At 36.2% G+C, this 19,609-nt stretch overlaps 1 pseudogene across 1 annotated transcript; it reads right to left on the bottom strand.

Annotated features, from left to right (window-relative positions):
* Window positions 1-2,149: 2,149 nt before the first annotated feature.
* LOC143618674 (uncharacterized) lies at window positions 2,150-13,292 on the bottom strand (annotated as a pseudogene). The gene is made up of 14 exons (XR_013151064.1): window positions 12,969-13,292; window positions 8,758-9,129; window positions 8,575-8,668; window positions 7,994-8,180; window positions 7,140-7,398; window positions 6,467-6,682; window positions 6,264-6,350; window positions 5,024-5,158; window positions 4,833-4,946; window positions 4,506-4,753; window positions 4,115-4,195; window positions 3,786-4,017; window positions 2,909-3,007; window positions 2,150-2,707 (listed from the first exon to the last, which is right to left on the bottom strand). The product of XR_013151064.1 is annotated as an uncharacterized LOC143618674 (transcript).
* Between the last annotated feature and the right edge of the window lie 6,317 nt (window positions 13,293-19,609).

The raw sequence follows: 19,609 nt of genomic DNA, 5'->3' as shown, positions 1-19,609 counted from the left end.
TGTTTAAATATAGCTGATAGATAACACGAATAAGAACAAAAAATTACTGAAACGACTAGCTAGGCATAACTTCTACTTTTGACTTCATATGTATTCGTATCGTTACAAATTAAAGTTCAAGATGTTGCTAGCTAGTTCATTACTTGGTCGATTTTAATCAAACATTCAACGATGAGATGTTTACAAGAAAGTACTGCATGAACGAATATCCGGAAGTTTCAATATTTTCCAACACATTACGTACTCCACCTAAAGTTGTTACATGAGGAATATTGGGATGTTAAAAAATAAACTATCTTATACATTTTTATGTACATTTAAAGATTAACGGTTTAGAATGTAATGATTTCAACAGTGTAGTTAAATGTCAACGCTTTTACATTTATACTTTCTTTTAATTCTTTTATTAATGTTATAAATTGTATTAAATTAAATTTGATTTTCACAACACCCCTTAATTGCTCAATTTTGACGAATTTTATTTAAGGCAATTGAAGTTGAGCTTATTTTCTAGCTTCCTTTTTAGTCTCAACTCTTTAGGTCATTTAACTTTTTTCTGTTGAGTTAAACTATAGACAGAATCATGTATCGTGATTCGTGTCTGTTGGAATCTTGTATTATGGTCAGATCATGTATAATGTCATACTAGTCGGGTATTCGCGCGATGCAGCAAGGTGTCCGGACAAACAAGACATCGAGCGCGTAAGCGGTGACCTCACAATAGTGTGCACGTAGCCTGACTATAGTATGCGTGTAATGCGGTGTTGGACGTGTAACCAATGTCGGTAAACATGTAACTCAGTCTGACACATGACCCACGACCCAAGCCCACGTGACTCGTTGCGGTCCTAAATGGTAGTCACGTAACATGCTATTTATTAACATTTAAAAAGTATATAACAATACCATATTCAAATTAAAAAGATTAAAATGTTGTTTTTATAGTGTAATTTTTTTAAAAGAAATATTAGCATTTAAAAAAGTTATGACCGTTAAAACTTTGTGGGATAGTTGGTTTAGAAAAGGGATAAATGTGTAACTATTTAATAAGTTAACAAAACTAACCCTTAAGTTAGAAAACCATTATTGTAAGTATTTTTGCAAACTAAATTGATACAACTTTAACTATACATTAGGGATGAGCGTTTTCGGTATCGGTATTTCTGCACGAAATACAGGTACTGAACCAAACATTTCATTATTGGTTTGCCGTTCCCATGTAGTTATGCTCTTTCTTTTGTATTTTGGTAAAACTATTGATATATCTAAATTTACTGATTTTGTAATATGTGATTTAAATCAAGTTTCATAATTTGTGTCACAAATCCTAACAGATTTTAATTGAAATTTGAGATTCACTAAGTTTTAATATTACCTTTTGACCTTTCAAATGTTCTATATCAAAAAAAGAAATTAACCTATGCATTAACTCAAAACTCAGAAAACTATAAAACAAGAAGCAAAACCAAAAGGAACCCGAAAAAAGATATGATTTTACAATTGATGATGGGTTCCCAAGCTCATATTGTATGTTATGTTCTTCACTATACTTTGAGTAAGCATTCTTTAGGTAAACCGGTTTCCTTTGTCACGTTTGTGTTTTGTATTCTCCAAGGGTCGTTATATAACTTGTAGTGCAATGTCTGCCAAGAAATATACATTAATCAGAATTTGAGTTGCTCACATAGGGTGTCAATTGTGTCAGGTTGACGGGATGAATCGCAGATTCAAACATTGTGTGTCAAAATATCAACTCTAACCCAGGCACACTAAAACTCGTGTGACCCGAACACGACCCGTTTAACCATTTTTCTTTAAACAATTCAAACTGGTTGAGGATTATAAATGGGTTGTAAATTGAAATCAAGTCATAAACGTGTTAAAGGGTCGTAAGCGATTGACATGTTTGCATAAACTAGTTAAACAGGCAAGCCTGAATATGGACATATTTAATAGATATTGTTGGATTGTGTATGAATCTGAAATAACACAACAGAACACAAAACAGATGCTTTGATTTTACGTTTTCTCAAAATCCAACTTTTCGGTTTTGCATTTACTAAAAAAACCGAACCCGTAAAAACCAACTTTGTTATTGAATTTATGGATTAGAATTCCTTTTTTTGAATCTTAAGTAATGTCTAAAAAATTAATAAATGGTGACAACAATATAATTTAGGCCCAAAAGTGTAATAATCAATTAACCATTAATTAACAAAAATGTTTAGGCCCAAGTTCAGTATTTTGGGCCATATTTTTCAGCCCAAGTTTCAAAACCTATAAAGCCAAAACCGAACCCAACCCATTGTGAAAAAACCCCAAAAACTGAACGGTTTTCGAAAACCCAAAAACTAAATTCTAGGTTTCTGTTTCGGTTTGGGCCCCAAACGACCCAACAGCCCAATCCACGCCCGTAACATACATAATAACCGAAAACCTTATTAATTTTGTGTTTACTACTTTCTAAAACTTGGGCATTTTATTTAAATATCTACGATACGAAACACGAAAGTGTGCATACCTGTATAATTGTTGAGAAAACATCGTCCTCACTTAACTCGGACAACTGTTCAGCCCAATCATTCACGAACCCAAACGCCGATTTCTGTTGTTTGGCTTCGAGTAAAATAGAATCCCGGTACAAGAATCTTTGCCAAATGCTCTTCACATTCGCCAACATGAATTCTACTTCCGTCTCATTAAAGCCCTACAAGATCAGTTGTATGCTTAGAAAGAGAGAGCAATATTTCTTTCATTATGAAAGTTAGTTACAAATGGTACACTGTGCACATCTATATATAATAATCTAGTTACACAAGAAACAACTAAAGCTAGCTTTGTTAGTTAGTTATGTAACAGAAAAGCTAACTAAGTCAACACTGGTTAATACTTGGTATAGAGAAATTACCCGAAGGATCTTTACGAGGTTCGGTATTTCATCTTCACGTAACCGAACAGCAAAACTCTCATAGTTGAATATGTTCTCCCATGGCAAAAAGATACCGTCCTGAAAAATGTAATATCGATGTAAGTTTCCGAATACTGATTATAGTTAAACTTGTTTTCAATGATTGAGGTACTTCTTTATGGAAATGTGATATTTTATCCTTATCTAAAATAGTTAAAAGAATATAACTATCTTGAATTTAAATGTTTTTGTAAGGCTAGTGAGCTATTTGGATTGAGCTCGCTAAAAGATCGAATCTAGCCCATCTTAAACGAGATCAAGCTCGAACCTAAATCAAACCTCGTTTGCCGTTTGGTAAACAAGCTGAGCTTTATATACCGAGCTTGATTAGGCTTGTGAGCCTAAACCAACACGTCATTTTTATAAATATAATAACTCTTATTTTTTATAATAATATTGACTATGCAATAAATCTTGTTATATGTTATTATGATAAAAATAAAAAAATTAATAATCTATATTATGTCATATATATAAAATCATAATTTTAAATATATGTAAAAACAATATAAACACACGTAAAATAAAATACTTGAATAACTAATAATAATAAACGAGCCCAGCTCAAGCCTTAAAATTTACTCACGAGCAGCACTCAACTTTGGATGTAGAGCACGAAAAGACCCGAGCTCGAGCTCAAACCCTGTTAAGTTAAACGAGTCGAGCTTGAGCTTGAGCTCGAGCTCAAACCCTGTTAAGTTAAATGAGTCGAGCTTGAGCTCGAGCTCAGCTCGTTTTCCCCCTTAGACCTAACTTGTGCATCTCTACTGAACCCTAAACCCTCAACATTAAATACAAAGTTTGAGCTAGAATTAACCTGGATAACAACAGGAATGCAACCTTGCAAAATACTATCTTCCATCCTACCACTCCATCCATCTCCGGGCATAACTCCACAGAACACGGAGCTTGCCAGGTCATCATGGTAACTTTCAGTATGCCTCGCGATCACAATCACATCTTCAACATGTTGTCTTCCAAGCTTCCCCTCTATGTTTGGGGACGATCCAAATTCATCTGCTAGTTTTTGCCTTATGCCCATGCTGTATCTGCATGATGACATGATATACAATCAATTACAATAGAAAAATAAATGAAATCAATTTGAAAAAAAAAATCAATACGTAAATAAACGTGCACACTTACGTAGATTCAGGCCGTCCGTTTTCATAAGCAGGGCCCAAATTACCATTGAAGTAAAATAATGTCTTCCGGTCCTCTCGAGGCCTGTGCATCGAAGTAAAATAAGTACAGAAAATGTATACACATTAATTAATATATAGGCAAGCATGGGCTCGGCTTGGTTCGTTTACACCCCTAGTGTTGACCCGCCAACACATTTTGCCCAACTAAATATAACTAGAATAATATCTAATTGCTTTGAATAAATTAACATTATGAAGTTGAAAACATTTTAGTACCACTTTGGGAGGCTTTCAACCTATTTTACTTTTAGCTGAATTTATACATTTAACCCGTTTTCATTAAAGCATAACACAAATCGACTCGTTTTAAGTAAATTTTGTTGGAAACATACCTAGCCCAAAGCTTTTGACTTAGAGAGGTGACATCGGGCCGTTTCCATGCAGGAATCACAAGATCTTTTTGCGGGTCAAAACAGGAATGATTCCCCCGATCATCCGAAGAAATATCATCCCAATTGTCGGCCCAATAAGCGGTTGTTGAATGGTTGTGTTTTGAGTTTGTGTTTCCCCAATGGACCAACATCATGCTGCTCCATATCTCTTTCGGGGCATAACATGCGCCTTCATCCCACGAGAATGACTGCCTTAACGTATAAAAAGATCGTTAATTGTATGAATAATTTCATTTATATATATAATCGACTTTTGTAGAGTCATACCCAAATGTGATCTCTTCCCGATGAACGGTTCCAGTACGGGTATTGCTGAACAATGTGGTCATGTGCTCTCTTGTAAAACTCAAGAGTGAAAGAGCTTCTCAAGCCTCTATGTTTCTGAAAAACCGTTAAAACAGGAACATAAATACTAATAAAAAATAAAAGAACTTTAAGTTCTCTGACGGCTGTTATACCTCCATGCTCAAATGAGGTGCATCGTCTGCACGAGTTATGATGCATGAATCAAGAACCGGGACAAAATAATAATCTGCTTCTTCTCCGTTTAGTGTCCGATGTGGGCTTGCTAACATGCTTTCATACAATGCTATCTATAAACGGAAAAAAACAAACTATCAAACATAAAATGGCTTAAGTTTGTTTTAGTTACAATTCAACTTGATGGTAACGGGTCAAATATAGATATTTAGATTAATGTACCGTGTCAAAATCTGTCTGATGTGCGTGTATTAAAATACTTGCATTGTCTTTAAGTGTGTTATCTTGTTATTTAAAAGATATAGTTTTTGACATTTTGTAATCACATTTAAAACATTAATTATATACATAATGTAAAAAAGATGGGCATAAAAGTGTTGGTGGGTCAACCCAACCCATCTTGACCCACACATAAATTCTATCTTTTATACGCAAATCCATTTTGACTCGTCACTGAGCCACCCATCTGCTACGGGTGCGCACGAAACTGAGTTCCAAATCGTAAGTGGAAAAACCGTCGTAACTGAAACCAATAAAAAATCAAGAATTTGGTTATATGTTTTCTTAAAACCGATGTTTTGGTTCAATTTCGGTTTTGCTAGCAGCCAAAGACTAAATAAATAAAAAAATAAAAAACTAACTGAAATAACCGAACCATAACCAAAGAACCGAATTTAAGTAATTTGCAAGACATTATTAAATGGTGTAGCCCAAAAAATTAAAATCCAAACGTGTAATAATCAATTAGTTACTAATTAACAAAACAATTTAGACCCAAATTCATTATTTTGGCCTACTTCTTTCTGCCCAAAATTGTCAAGTCCAAATGGTAAAACTGAAAAATCCGAAACTGAACAGTATACATTGTAAAAATCGAACCGAACCCATTGTAAAAACCGAAACAGAACTGAACCCATTAAACTGAAAAACCAAAATTGGACGGTTTTCAAAAACCCAAAAACAAAAAATCAAAAAAGCCAAAACTGAACGTTTTTCAAACCCACAAAAACTGAAACCGAACGATCTTAAAAACCCAAAAACTAAAATCCAACGGCTTTTGAAATCCCAAAAACAGAAATAGAACAGTTTTCAGAAACCCCAAAACCAAAACTGGACGGTTTTCAAAAACCCAAGACACATATTTTCGTTTTTGGTTCGGTTAGAGCCCAAAACCAACCCATGTCACCTATAAAGATCACTATCATAGGATTATAATACCTGAGAACCGTATAGTTGTTCCGTCCATACAGTAGCATTATCCTGGTCACAAATCCTATTAATGCACTCGAACTTAAAATGACGACCCTGCAACCAAACGAATTACAACCCATAAATTATAAAACAAAATAAAAAAATCACAGTAACAATTTAATATAAACATTTTTTTAAACTACATATGATTCATATATAAACATTCTAACCTCGAGTAGCAAGCTATTAAACTCAGATGGTAAATCATAAACATAAATTAACGGTCTTTTCTTTTCCACCACGGTTTTTAACCCGTCCATTTACCCAACAACCGGTCCACCATCGGGAATACTAATTTTGGCGGGACTTAGCCAAAGTGGCCAATCTTTAATTGATGAATAAACCGATGGAATGCTACAATCCACTCCATACCAGCCATTGTCACACTGCATTCACCATACATTCAAAAATATGAATGTATATTTTATTTAATTATTAAAACACACAGTTCTTTTTACGGATATTCATTGGTTCAGTTTTGAAACTTTTTAGGGTGAAACTGAAAGCAGGACTGAACTGAATTGAACGCGTCACCCGCGAACCTACCGGGTTGACCCGTTTATCCAAATGGGTTCGCGGATTCGACCCACACTAACCTGAACGCGTTTATACTAAATCCAGTTTGTGTCCTGTCAGAAATTCACACACTTGCGAATAGGTGTTTCACTTTATTTAGTATTACTTTTTTACCATTATCTTATATTCGATTTATTCTGGTTTGTTTGGTTTAAACTGAATTTAGACTCCTGAGATGAAAGCTGAAAACCAAATATATAACTGGATTCGGTTTCAAACGGTTTCGGTTTTCGGATTAATCAGTTTGAAACCAAATAATGAATATACCTGACAGAACCCACCGCGACAATGACCGTGACCCGAGCATTGGTTAATGCACGTCGATAGCACGGGTGTCTCACAAAACCTCCCGAAAAGACCATCATATTTGAAGTCACACTCTTCTTTAAAATTCACCTTTGAATCATAAGCTTCAACCGGGTCCACATTACACCACCCGGGCACATTTGCGTTTGTTGAGAAAATGTTTTCGTGATCGGCTTTTGACCAGTTGGCCACTTTCGGTCCACCCGGTTCGGTAGGTAAACTGGTTAAGAGCGTTGGTTTTATAGATCAAGAAACAAACGAATATGAACAAAAAAGTTCGTTAATTTAGTTAAACGAATGGACATGAACACAGATCTCGTTCGTTCATTCATGTTTGCAAGTGTTGGTTCATTTTAATTCGATTATCTTCATCAGTTTATGATTGTTTACATTTGTTAATGTATACATTTAAATTTTTTGGCCCAATACAACTTAGTATAGTTTGTGTAACTTTTTAGTGTCAACACATTGTTCTTCACATTACTTTTAACTAGTTTTAGCTTAGTTGTGTTTGTATAACATTTTAGGGCCAAGACACTGTTCTTCACGTTACTTTTAACCAATTTTAGCTTAGGAGCCAAGCTCGAGCTTTAGAAAAAGAGCTCAAAACGAGCCGACCTTGAGCTCTCATAAGTCAAAATGAGCTGAGCTCGAGCCTAGTCAAGCATTGCGACGCCGTACCAATATGTTACTCTCAGCAGTTTTGACCCGAACTCATTTTTCCCAGAACCTGTGTTGACCCAAACCCATTCTAAACCGTTTCCCAACCCACCTGGTTTGGCATGCTTAAAGAAACTTATAATTCATACGCTTACAGCATTTGAAACCCGCATGACTCAGCAACAGGACGATTTGGGCATTTGGTTCCTTCACCACAAAAACACATGGCCCGTGTCGTGTCACAGTGTGCAGAGCAAATGGACACGACCCATCGACCGTATGGTAGCTCCTCAGTTGCAGGGTAGTTGCAACTTAATTCTTGTCTCTCAGAGCATCCATCTCCTGTTTTATAAATTCACAAACTGTTACACAATACATACATTTTTAAACGCATGTTCAAAAAAACTCTGCATAATTGTTGTAGACATGTTATATTCAAACACCATCCTATGGTGTGTTAACAAGTGTATACGGCTCGTATAGGAGCCATGCGAGTCGTATAACCCCTGCATAACTGACAAATGTACTTTATGACAGCTTTTTCAGTCTATACGAGCCGTATAGAGTCTATACTAGTATAGATTGAGACACGCTCCGACACATTAAGACATAGTTATGGCCTATACGGCTCGTATAGTCCCTATACGACTCGTATAGGAGCACCTGGTGTTTGACTAACCTATGTGGCGTGGGAATAGCCTATGCCTATGTGATAAAGCATTGAAACAATACTAACCGTTGAATCCATGAAAGCAACGGCATTGACCAAACTCATGATTACAAACACCTTGACCACTACACCCGTCTTTACATTTCTTGCCATTAATTTCCTAACAAGGACACAAAACAAGATCAACACAACACATTTCAAATTTCAAACACAACACAATAATACTCTAATATGCACTTTAATTATCACCTCAACCACGTTTACTGGACTGGCAGCTGAATCACAACCAGATAACCATCGACCAATCTCAGCTTTCCACGGTGCACCACGGTATACAACCGCCTTATGCAAGTCAGCTGGAAACCGGGATTTTAAAGATTGAGGTTGTTTTTGCAACCCATTGGTGTTTTGAGGTTCAGTTGCCGGGATGCATGAGTCTTTGACTTGCTTGTATCCCAAGTACTCGAAAGAAGGGACTGCGGGGAACACCAATAGTTGGATTACCGAAACTAATGCTATGGTTAAAGCGATGGTTGCTATTAGCGACCATGAGCAATTCCACTTTTGAAGCGAGAACACGGTCAATTTTTTTGGTTGACTTTTCAAGTAATTCTCATTTACCTAGTAATCAAGAGAGTTTGACCTGGTTAAAGTCAAACATGAAGAGCATGGTTAGATTGAGGGTTCACTTCAACAAATATATGTGGAATCAATCTAAAACTGTTTCGAGTCAATTCCATGAGACCATGAATAAAAATTTAGCGTTGTTCAAAAACTATGTGGAATCAAGAAGTCAATCTAAAAGCTTGTGGCTCGCTTAGCCGGCTTGGTTTGTAAACTAACAGATCGCGAGCTATAAGCTCAGCTCGTGGCTTGCTCATTAGCTGACTCATTGGCTCGTTTAAATTAAGGCCTGAATTTCAGCTTGTTAAGATAAATAAGTCGAAACCAGCTTGACTCGGTTTGTAAACAAGCTGGCCCTGACTCGGATTGTGTTACATCTTTAGCTAAATCTAAAATAATAATGAAATCAAAGTTCATACAACTGAAACAAAAGGTCAAAGTAAGCAGATTTGACTTTTTGTATCAGTTGTATGAACTTTGATCTAACTCATTTGTTTTGTTTGATTTAGCTAATGCTGTAATCAAACCAAGCCAGGGCCTACCCTGGCTCGGCTCAGTTTGTAGCTAAATCTAACAAAACAAAATAAATCAGGTCAAAGTTCATACAACTGAATAAAAAAGTCAAATATGCTTATTTAGACTTTTTGTTTCAATTGTATGAGCCTTGACCTGATTCATTGTGTTTTGTCAGATTTACATTAGGGCCGTAAACGAGCTCAGTCCGAGCTCGGCTCAGCTCGTTTACAGCCTTAGATAAACAAAACCAAATGAACAGGGTCAAACTTCATACATTTAAACAAAAAAAATGTCAAAACAACCAAATTTGAATAATAATTAGTAACCACTAGTCCTAAAGAAAACAACACAGCATAATGGGAATGATTACCAGCTCAAAAAGGTATTACCTTTAAAACCAACACAACCAATCATCATCATTAACTTAATCAAACACACAGCAATATTAAAATTCACCAAAACCCTTTTCATCTCATTCAAAACCCACATGAAATAACCCATAAAATATTTAAATTTTTATTTTCTTTCAAATTTAATGAGTACCCACCAACACATTAATTAAAAAGAATGAACAGATCAACTTTACTTACCAATTAAATGAAGAAATTAAATACAGAAAGTACAAAGATGAAGAGGTGGAAGACGTCTGTTGTCTGCCGGAGAAGAGGTAAAGAAATTAGAAAAATAAATAGTAATGACGACTGGACAAAATTCCTGAAATACCCCTGATGGTGATGGTCAGCTTACTATATATGCTTCGATGTGTAGGGGTATTTGTGTCAAATGACAGCCTGTTATGTTGCAATTTGTATACTAGAAGTTGACCACGATTGTAAGTTGCAACTACTCCATGTAGAATTAGCCAATTAGTTGTTCCAAATAAAAGAATTAACCAATTGATTAAAATATTCTTTTTTAGTAAATAATGATTAACATATGAGATTTTTGGGTTTGCTTTGGTATAATTGAGTTGTGATTAGTTTTGGACCGGTTGAAATTTTAAAAAATACATTTATTTATGTAGGTTTTGTTGGTTTTAATGAAAGATTCAAAGGTTGATATTTTAAAATGTTTAATTAAACAATTGTTTGATTCATCTCTTCTACAATAAAGTATTGTTTGATTTATATCTTACACATCATTAATGGACATTCAAATTTTCATTTAAGAAAGAATTTTGATATTAACTGATAGCACTAAATTTTGTTTTTAGTACATAATTCATTCATCAAAGGAAATTTGATTCATCTTTAAGTACTTTTAGTCTCACATGTTGGTAAGTTTTTTCTTGTGAGTGGAATGAAGATAATTGTGTGAGTCATTATTTTGTAAGCGATCCAAATACTTGTTCAAATAAACCTATAAAATATTGGATAAAAAATGCTATCATTAAATAAATAAATAGTCATTAAAGTAGTGTTTGGTATAAAATAATGATAGACGGAATGAAATAGATCATTCCAAATGAATGAAATAAAACATGTTTGGTTGTCATTAATCAATGTTATTATTATTACTCCTACTGTTATTATTGTCATTTTATCATCATCATTGTTATTTTATTATAATATAACTATTATTAAATTCTAATTGTTATTATAATTTTATTACTATATCGCATTATCTTATTACCATTTTATTAATTGATAATAAAATATTATTATTGAATAGTTTACCATCTAATAAAAAAATAATAATAAATTGATGGTTCATTTCATTGCTATGTGGTAACCAAATAAAACAATGAAATAGTATTGATTCATTTCATTCGTTTGTTTATTTCATTATTTTGCTTATTATATTCTCTCATTCATGATTTCATTCCATGACCTCATACCAAACATGCCCTAAGTTTTTCGTCCCTGATGGCATGCACGTATAATATTTTTAAGATTTAGAAATTGGTTGAAATTTTAAGGTTAGTAATTGGGTGAATTTTTTAAGTTTTACAAAGATAATGATGAAATAGTTTTTTATAAAATAAGTATATAAGATATTTTCTATAAAAACGTCTATATGATATTTTAAATTTGGCTTATGTATATATATAATATTCATTACAAATTTATAAAAGTACATATCTTAAACAAAAGTCAGAATTTTATAACACAGTTAATTGGTCAATTATATTTATGACGATTTTAGTTAAAGGTTTTTTGTTTTTATAATTACTTTAATCTAATTGAAATCGAGTTATTTCCTCCATCTCTAGATCTAGGAATAAAATGGAGCTGGGACGTGGGTTGCTTGAAGGATTTTAGTATTTTATTGCACTAAAATAAACCCAAATCTATAAACAACCACACATTTTATATGTATATAACGTTAATCTAAAATTTCTAACATAAATAAATTTATATTTACAATCAATGGCGAATTTGAATAAAAACGTGACAAAAAAAACGTGAAAAAGAGAAGACTTCTGGCCTTGAAAAGCTACACCCATATTAACAATTCAATTATAATGTGTAAAAATGGGACTGTCATCCATCTAAGGAGAAAACGGAGGCGCCTAGATATTCTATGACCTTTGGTCTTGTCGCGAGCTGGAGTCGAACCAGCACCTCTGGGAGCAAAATACAGGCCCAGCGAACTACCTTTCACTGAATGAAGACCGAGGAAAGAACTTCAAATTTATTTATCGTATATAAAGAAAGCTTGCTTTTTGGAGTGATCCTTCCCTCTAATCATAAGAAAAGAAAGGTTTTGCTTCGTCTTTGCTTGAGTAAAGAAAGCTTTCTACGGAGCCGGATAAAACAGTCAAATGAGAAAGCTTTAGTTCACGTCAGGCAATGGTTTGGTTTTGTTGATCTAATGGATGTCGAGAAAGGGTTAGTGTTCCGTGTGTGTAATAGTTGGATCTAGTGAGCGTACTGTCTGACCTAGTCCACTCAAGGCAAGCAAATTTTTTTGAAAAGCGCTAGAAATCGTGGTCCACAATACTACAAATATGTTCTACACTAGATAGATTGCTCTGATTTTTTTTTTACAATTCTCTTTTTTAAAGCAGATAGTTCACAGTGCTCATTCTATCGATACTGGGAAAAATCATAAATAAAATAAAAAATCATAAAGCAAAAAAAATGTTTACTATGGGAAAACTCTTGCATAAGGTTGAATCTAAGGTGAGAATGACTTGCTCTCGCGCATTCTTGCCGGTTCTTTTATTCGTCGCTCTGATGATGCTGTTCTCTCTTCTCTGTCATGTACTAGGGGGAATCTCCTTTTTCATTTCTATTATGTCAAAAGTGGCAGGCTTCATAGCGGCGAAGGGCCTATCTAGCTGTTTGAAAAAAGGGGGGGTGCTCCTAGGCTCTGGCCTCAGTGATTGGCTGTGCTTTTCGAGCACTCGTCACTGCGGGGGACGGAGCCAATATGATGAATCCGTCGGGTGGGGAAATAATCCCTTCCAATTCAGGTTCAGGGGGACCATCACACTCGAACTCCTGGACGGAAGATTCATTCTCGATAGGAGTGTTGATGGAGCCATTTCCCGAAACATCAACGGAGGGCGCCTCAACCGCTTCTGCTGATGCAGGGCCCGTCCACAATACCGTGTCGAATTCGACGGAGGGGCCAGCTAGCCCCGGTCGCTTTCCATACGAGCCGGATGAGCTGATCGGGGGCGACTCTGTCTCATCCATCCAAAGGCGGCTTTTGTCGTCTAACCCCCGTCCGAGTGCCGAAGAAATCGACTTCGCCCGTATGCAAGCGGAAGACCTCTTCGAGGTCAAGGTTCAGATCATTCGGCAAATGGAGGGTCTTGATCCGACCGGGGATTGGATGCGGCAGGGGGCTCGCGCTCTCGACTCCCCCAATAGCACTACAGGGGAGTCGTCCTTGACAAGGCTCTATGGCTTGTTAGAGGATCTCGAGTGGGGCGGGAGGGCCTCTAAAGCTTTTTTCTCATTGAGCAAAAAAGTAGCTCTGAGAAGAGATGATGATGCGGGGTCTTCCGCATAGCTATAAACACTTGTCCCTGTTAACTAACGAAAGAAAAATGGAACCAGATACATTCTTAAAGGAATGCGCTTTGCCTTACACAATATAAAAAAGAAAAAGAGAAGAAAAATAGAAAGATGAAGGAACAAAGTTGACACAATCCCTTTCTTTCCGTTGGTCAACAACCAACCATATACACCGCCAAAGAAGTCTGGCGTAAAACAAGACTTCTCAAGTCCTGCTTACTATTACTAAAAATAAAGTAGTAAGTAAAAGAAGTCAACAACTGAAGTCCTTATGAACCCACCGAATCCAAATATCATTTTTGAGGGGCAACCAACCCCTAGTGAAAAATTGTTTATGATCTCCTGAAGCACCGATCTGAACGTAGGGGTCTCCCTAAATTCGGGAACAGCTATTGAAAGTACAGAATCTGATACCCAAAGCGCTCCACCTTTTGATGAAATCTTGGAAAGCATCACAAATATTTCACTTACTAGAATCAAAAGAAAGGCAATTACCTACCGAATGGTCCATCCCGGACCTTGTTCGGGCAGTAAATGGATAATATTTCAGTACCCTAGTCAGGTTTATGACTTACAAGGCAAAGGAACTCTTAGTTGGTTATGGGAGGAGATTGTAAATATCCTCGATTTAATCAACTATGTTTTCTAATGTAGGTTCTGGAGTTCTAACATTTGAATTTCTCTTACATTCTACGTTCCCGAAACGGATCCTGTCAAATATTTCACATTTTCTATGATCATCTCTATTTCAGGTATTCGGGGAATCCTCCTTAATAGACGAAATATTCCTATTATGTCAATGCCAATTGAATCAATGTTATTAGCTGTGAATTCGAACTTTTTGGTATTTTCCGTTTCTTCGGATGATATGATGGGTCAATCATTTGCTTCATTGGTTCCAACGGTGGCAGCTGCGGAATCTGCTATTGGGTTAGCCATTTTCGTTATTACTTTCCGAGTCCGAGGGACTATTGCTGTAGAATCTATTAATAGCATTCAAGGTTAAACATGACTCCTAGAGAGTTACCAAAATACGAAGTTCTCTTTTCGTTCTCTTCTTTCTTTTTTCTTTTTACTTGGTTGGCAGGGTCAGGGCCTTTCTCGCTGGGCGAGCGCATCCGATTCTAAAGTCCTTTCCTAAACCACTTCCCGTTCAGTTGCTGAAAGATAGAGAAGGCTTTCTAAATGAGATTGAGTTCCACGAATATGCAGGCTAGAAAGATGCTATTTGCTGCTATTCTATCTATTTGTGCATCAAGTTCGAAGAAGATCTCAATCTATAATGAAGAAATGATAGTAGCTCGTTGTTTTATAGGCTTTATCATATTCAGTCGGAAGAGTTTAGGTAAGACTTTCAAAGTTACTCTCGACGGGAGAATCCAGGCTATTCAGGAAGAATCACAGCAATTCCTCAATCCTAACGAAGTAGTTCCTCCGGAATCCAATGAACAACAACGATTACTTAGGATCAGCTTGCGAATTTGTGGCACCGTAGTAGAATCATTACCAATGGCACGCAGTGCGCCTAAGTGCGAAAAGACAGTGCAAGCTTTGTTATGCCGAAACCTAAATGTTAAGTCAGCAACACTTCCAAATGCCACTTCTTCCCGTCGCATCCGTCTTCAGGACGATCTAGTCACAGGTTTTCACTTCTCAGTGAGTGAAAGATTTGTCCCCGGGTCTCCGTTGAAAGCTTCTATAGTAGAACTCATTCGGGAGGGCTTGGTGGTCTTAAGAAGGGTTCGGGTGGGGGCTGAATAAAGAAGACGAATAGAATAGAATCCATGTCCATGCTAAGAGAAGAGCGGATCCAATACCAAGACGATTTCTTCGTTATTTCGGGCCGTCATATTTTTTAATGTAAACAGGCTATTCAATCCAAACTTTCTAAATGAGATTGCAAAGTCTTCTTAAGGTTAAAAGAGGCTTCTGCCTCGGTAAGAAGATATTCCGATAGATGGAAGACTAGCCAACCAATAAAGCCGATACCGAGGATTTTTGAGTCTTCTATTCTAGTCTAGCCGAGTCTTTTCGCTTGGAACGGAGGGCAGTGGCCAGCGAACCTTTGCTCCGCCAGAAAGAAAGAATCTTATGGGAGGGGCGGATAGATTGGATCTGCTTACCATCGGGTAGAGATAGACTAAAAAACTAGATTGGACAAAGCAGCTGCCCTGTCACTGGATAGATAAAAAGCATAGGATCAAAGCCTTGTTCTTCTTCCAAAGAAGGTTCTACTTTTTCCGGGGAAAACAGCACAAGGGAAAAAATAATGGGTGAACATTCCATAAAGAATTCCATAAAGAGTAAGAAATTGGAACCTTAATCAAGTAAAGTTACTAAAGTGAAGGGTGTTACTTTAACAATAACTTTATACACCTAAGGGAGAGGGGTGGTGGATGTGGTGTGATCACTCATCACACACCCCCCCAATCAAATGGTGCCACATCATCAACTTCAAATCCATCACATGTGATGGTTTTTTACTAGGGGTGGTGGTGTGGTGTGATGGTGTGTGATGGTTTTTTTTTAATAAATACTAAATTAAATAAAAAGAAAACAATATTTTACATTAACTAAAAAATAAAACAAGATTACATTAAACAAAGACAACTAAATTAAAAAAACCGACAAAAAAAAACCTACGGCCCTTCCCAACCCCACTTGTCGCATATCTCGTGTTTTCGTTGAAGTGGGAGCGATTTAAATGGTTCATCAAGATGGTCGTGCGGTTGTAGGAGAAAAGTTTTTTTGTTTTCATTTAAATGGTTGATATATGTCTCCTCACGTTTCATTTTTAACATATGAGCCTCTTTCCTAAACTCCTTCTTCTCGGCTATTTCCCCATCCTAGCCGACTTGTATTCGGCAAAGTTTTCGGCCACCGCTTCATTTCCAAGTCTTAACGGTTCCCCACTTTTCTTGCGATTCGGCCGTGTGGGTGTGGGTATGTCTTCGTCGGGATTGTCTTCGGGTTCTTTGTTCAAGTTCATGTTCGGCATGTTGCATGACAAGCCACCGGTAGACGTCGTGTAGTCCCCGGACTCGGAAGTTTTTGTTCTTTTTGAACAAGATCCTTTCTTCCTTGGAGCCGTTAGTCCGTTCAAATCGACCAACGGAATCGGTACCCACTTCGCGTGACGTCTCGCAATCTGCCACGCATCCCAGTGGGGAAAATCCTTACATTTGTAAACTGAGACATATTCGCGCAAAGCGTTCGTTATCATAGTCGCCTCGCTCGCTCCGCTTTATGGAGTTCGGGACTACAAAACATTTAGAAAAAATATATTTATAACAAATTGTAAAAATAAAGTACTAGATTATAAAATAAATAAACTAAAATAGTTACCTCTTGGACGTAACAAACATTAAATTTTGACATTTTCCGATTCAAATCTCCCTACTTGCTAATCATTTGATCCTTGTTTCGTTCGGTTGCGCCTGGGAAGTTGCGAGAAATGTTCTTTAATACGTTTCCATAACGCGTCTTTTTTTGTTGGTTTGAGCGTTTTTTGATTCGGAGCAATGTAAATAAGCCTTGGTCAAGGCGACCTCCTCATCGGCCAACCAACGCCGAGCACCTCTTTGATGCGGCTCCTCATCCTCGGATTCATCTTCATCCAAAGTATGCACATCGTGACGAAAAGCACTTGCAAATTGATGTATAACAGCGTTATTGTCTAGGGGATCGATGGACATTTGGGACGGTTGAGAGCCAAACATTTGAGACGGTTGAGATCCAAAATTTTGAAAAGCATTATTTGGGTAATTTTGGGTAGAAAAATGGGGTATAAAAGGTTGGTTTTGATACGATTGGTTTTGGGACGGTTGATAATAACGTTGTTTTTGGGAAGGTTGTTGTTGGTTTTGGGACGGTTGAAAAGGTTGGGGATAATAAGGTTGTTGTTCGGAAGGTTGGTTTGTGTCGGGTTCGTCTTGTAAGCGAAATCTCGTCGGTTCGCCTAGATTTTGTCGAACCTTTGGTCGGGTTTGGGTTTTCTTTGAACCCGACCCACGTTTCTTAGAACCCTCCATTTGATATGTTAAAAATGGTGTGTGTAATAGAAGATTTTGAGTTGGATTTGTGTATGTTTTGAAGATATATTTATAATGTTTTTATTGTGTTTGGTTTTAATGTTTTTTTTTCAATTCCAACGGCTACATTGACCCCCCTCAACGGCTATTTCTTCTTGGAAATCACCCCCACCAAGCGTGATGGCCATCACGCAAACTTCCTATTTGCGCGTGACCATGGGAGCGGTGGCGGTGTGGGCTAGCTCATCACGCGTGACGGGGAGGCCACCACGCACCGCCCCGTCCGCCCTAAATACCATTTAGAAGGTGTTTGGCTGAGCTTATTTTTTTGCTTTTTGCTTTTTGAGGGGTAAAATGTCCCTCCAAAAAGCAAAAAAGCTTTAATTTGGTGTTTTTAGGTGCTTTTGGAGGGGCATTTTGGACATTTTGCCTCTCCAAAAAGCAAAAAACAAAAAAAATAAGCTCAGCCAAACACCCCTTTAATCTTGTACATATGAGAATTTAAAGTCACATCACTTTTGCAAAGGAAAATCATCATACCACTTACCACTAGAGTGTTAGTTTACGATACGATTACCTAATCAGATGTATCAAAATGGACATTATTTATGGTTGAGGAATCACAAAATGAGAAATTATTATGACTATATATTGTCAACTAAATAAATTTAAAAAAGTTTATCATAAAGTCAAGATTCTTTTTTTTTAATTCATATATGATATTGCTACAGTAGTTAACTAAAGCGTTCACCATGTACATGGTGCGTTAAATTTATATATGGTACATCACCCTAATGTGTCTTATTACAATACTAGCTTTTGAACCGTGTATTACACGGAATTTATCAAATAACAAAAATAAAAAGATTCATTATCTGGAAAAAAAAAGAACCAAATTATAGGTAAAAAGAAGATAATATATATAGTACAAACAATAAGAAGTCTAGAATCTCAAATTTACAAATTCGATTTTTTTAATACGACATTTGCAAAAATTGTTTTGACCAATTACCCGTGGATAACTATGATAAATGAGATGAGAGATTAGAAAATTAGAAGAGAAATTATAACTCATTTTTCAAATTTTTTTGTCCCACGACCCATGAATAAGTAGGATATATAAGATGAAAAATTAGAGAATTATAAATGAAATTATAAGTTGTCATTTTTCAAAATTATTTTGACCCATGACCAATGGATAGTTAGAATGAATGAGATGATAGATTAGAGAATTAGAAAGGAAATTATAACCCATTTGCCAATATGATTTTGCTCCATAACCCATGGATAAGTAAGATGAATGAGAATAGAGATTAGGCTAAGAATAAATGTGAGATTGTCACATCATTCTCATTATTTTCTTTTATTAGTATAGTTAGATTTTTAGTTGGATTAATTTACCCCTCAAACCTTTAATACACATGACATTTCCTAGTTGCTTCCCAAACTTCTCATAAATTACGCACTAATTTTTTATATCCAAACACAAAAAAGATGTATATCTATAAAATGCTCAAATATCATTAAGAATCAGGAGGTAATATTAAATTAAAGTATTATACTACAACATGACTTTCTATAGAATTTGCTAACTTAAAGTGAGTTAGATAACAAAATCAACAAGACAACACCATTGTTTTTGGCCACCCCCTACCGTCATCGCCTCCACCATCATCGTTACCTTCACAGCTTCACTAATGTTATCTAGTGGCAAACGCGTCTAATCAGATGTCACATCAGATTTACACAAGTGCATCAAAAACACTCATTTTATCTCCACCATACAAACATTCTTACCAATATTAACAATTCTACATCATCCACTGTAACACCGCGTATTTTACCCTATAAAATCTGAGTCTAAAATATTAACTTAGAAAGTATAGGGACCAAAGATGAAAATTTGAAAACTTCATCCATCGCGATACGCGACAGGGCATACATAAGCCCATCGCATAGCGC

This window comes from Bidens hawaiensis, unplaced genomic scaffold, assembly GCF_021521415.1.
Source record: "Bidens hawaiensis isolate Kalapana, Puna unplaced genomic scaffold, B.hawaiensis_p1.1 tig00002338_1, whole genome shotgun sequence".
In the NCBI taxonomy this organism is placed as follows: domain Eukaryota; kingdom Viridiplantae; phylum Streptophyta; class Magnoliopsida; order Asterales; family Asteraceae; genus Bidens; species Bidens hawaiensis.
Note: the sequence above shows the minus strand (reverse complement) of the source record. Positions and strands in the feature narration are given on the sequence as shown.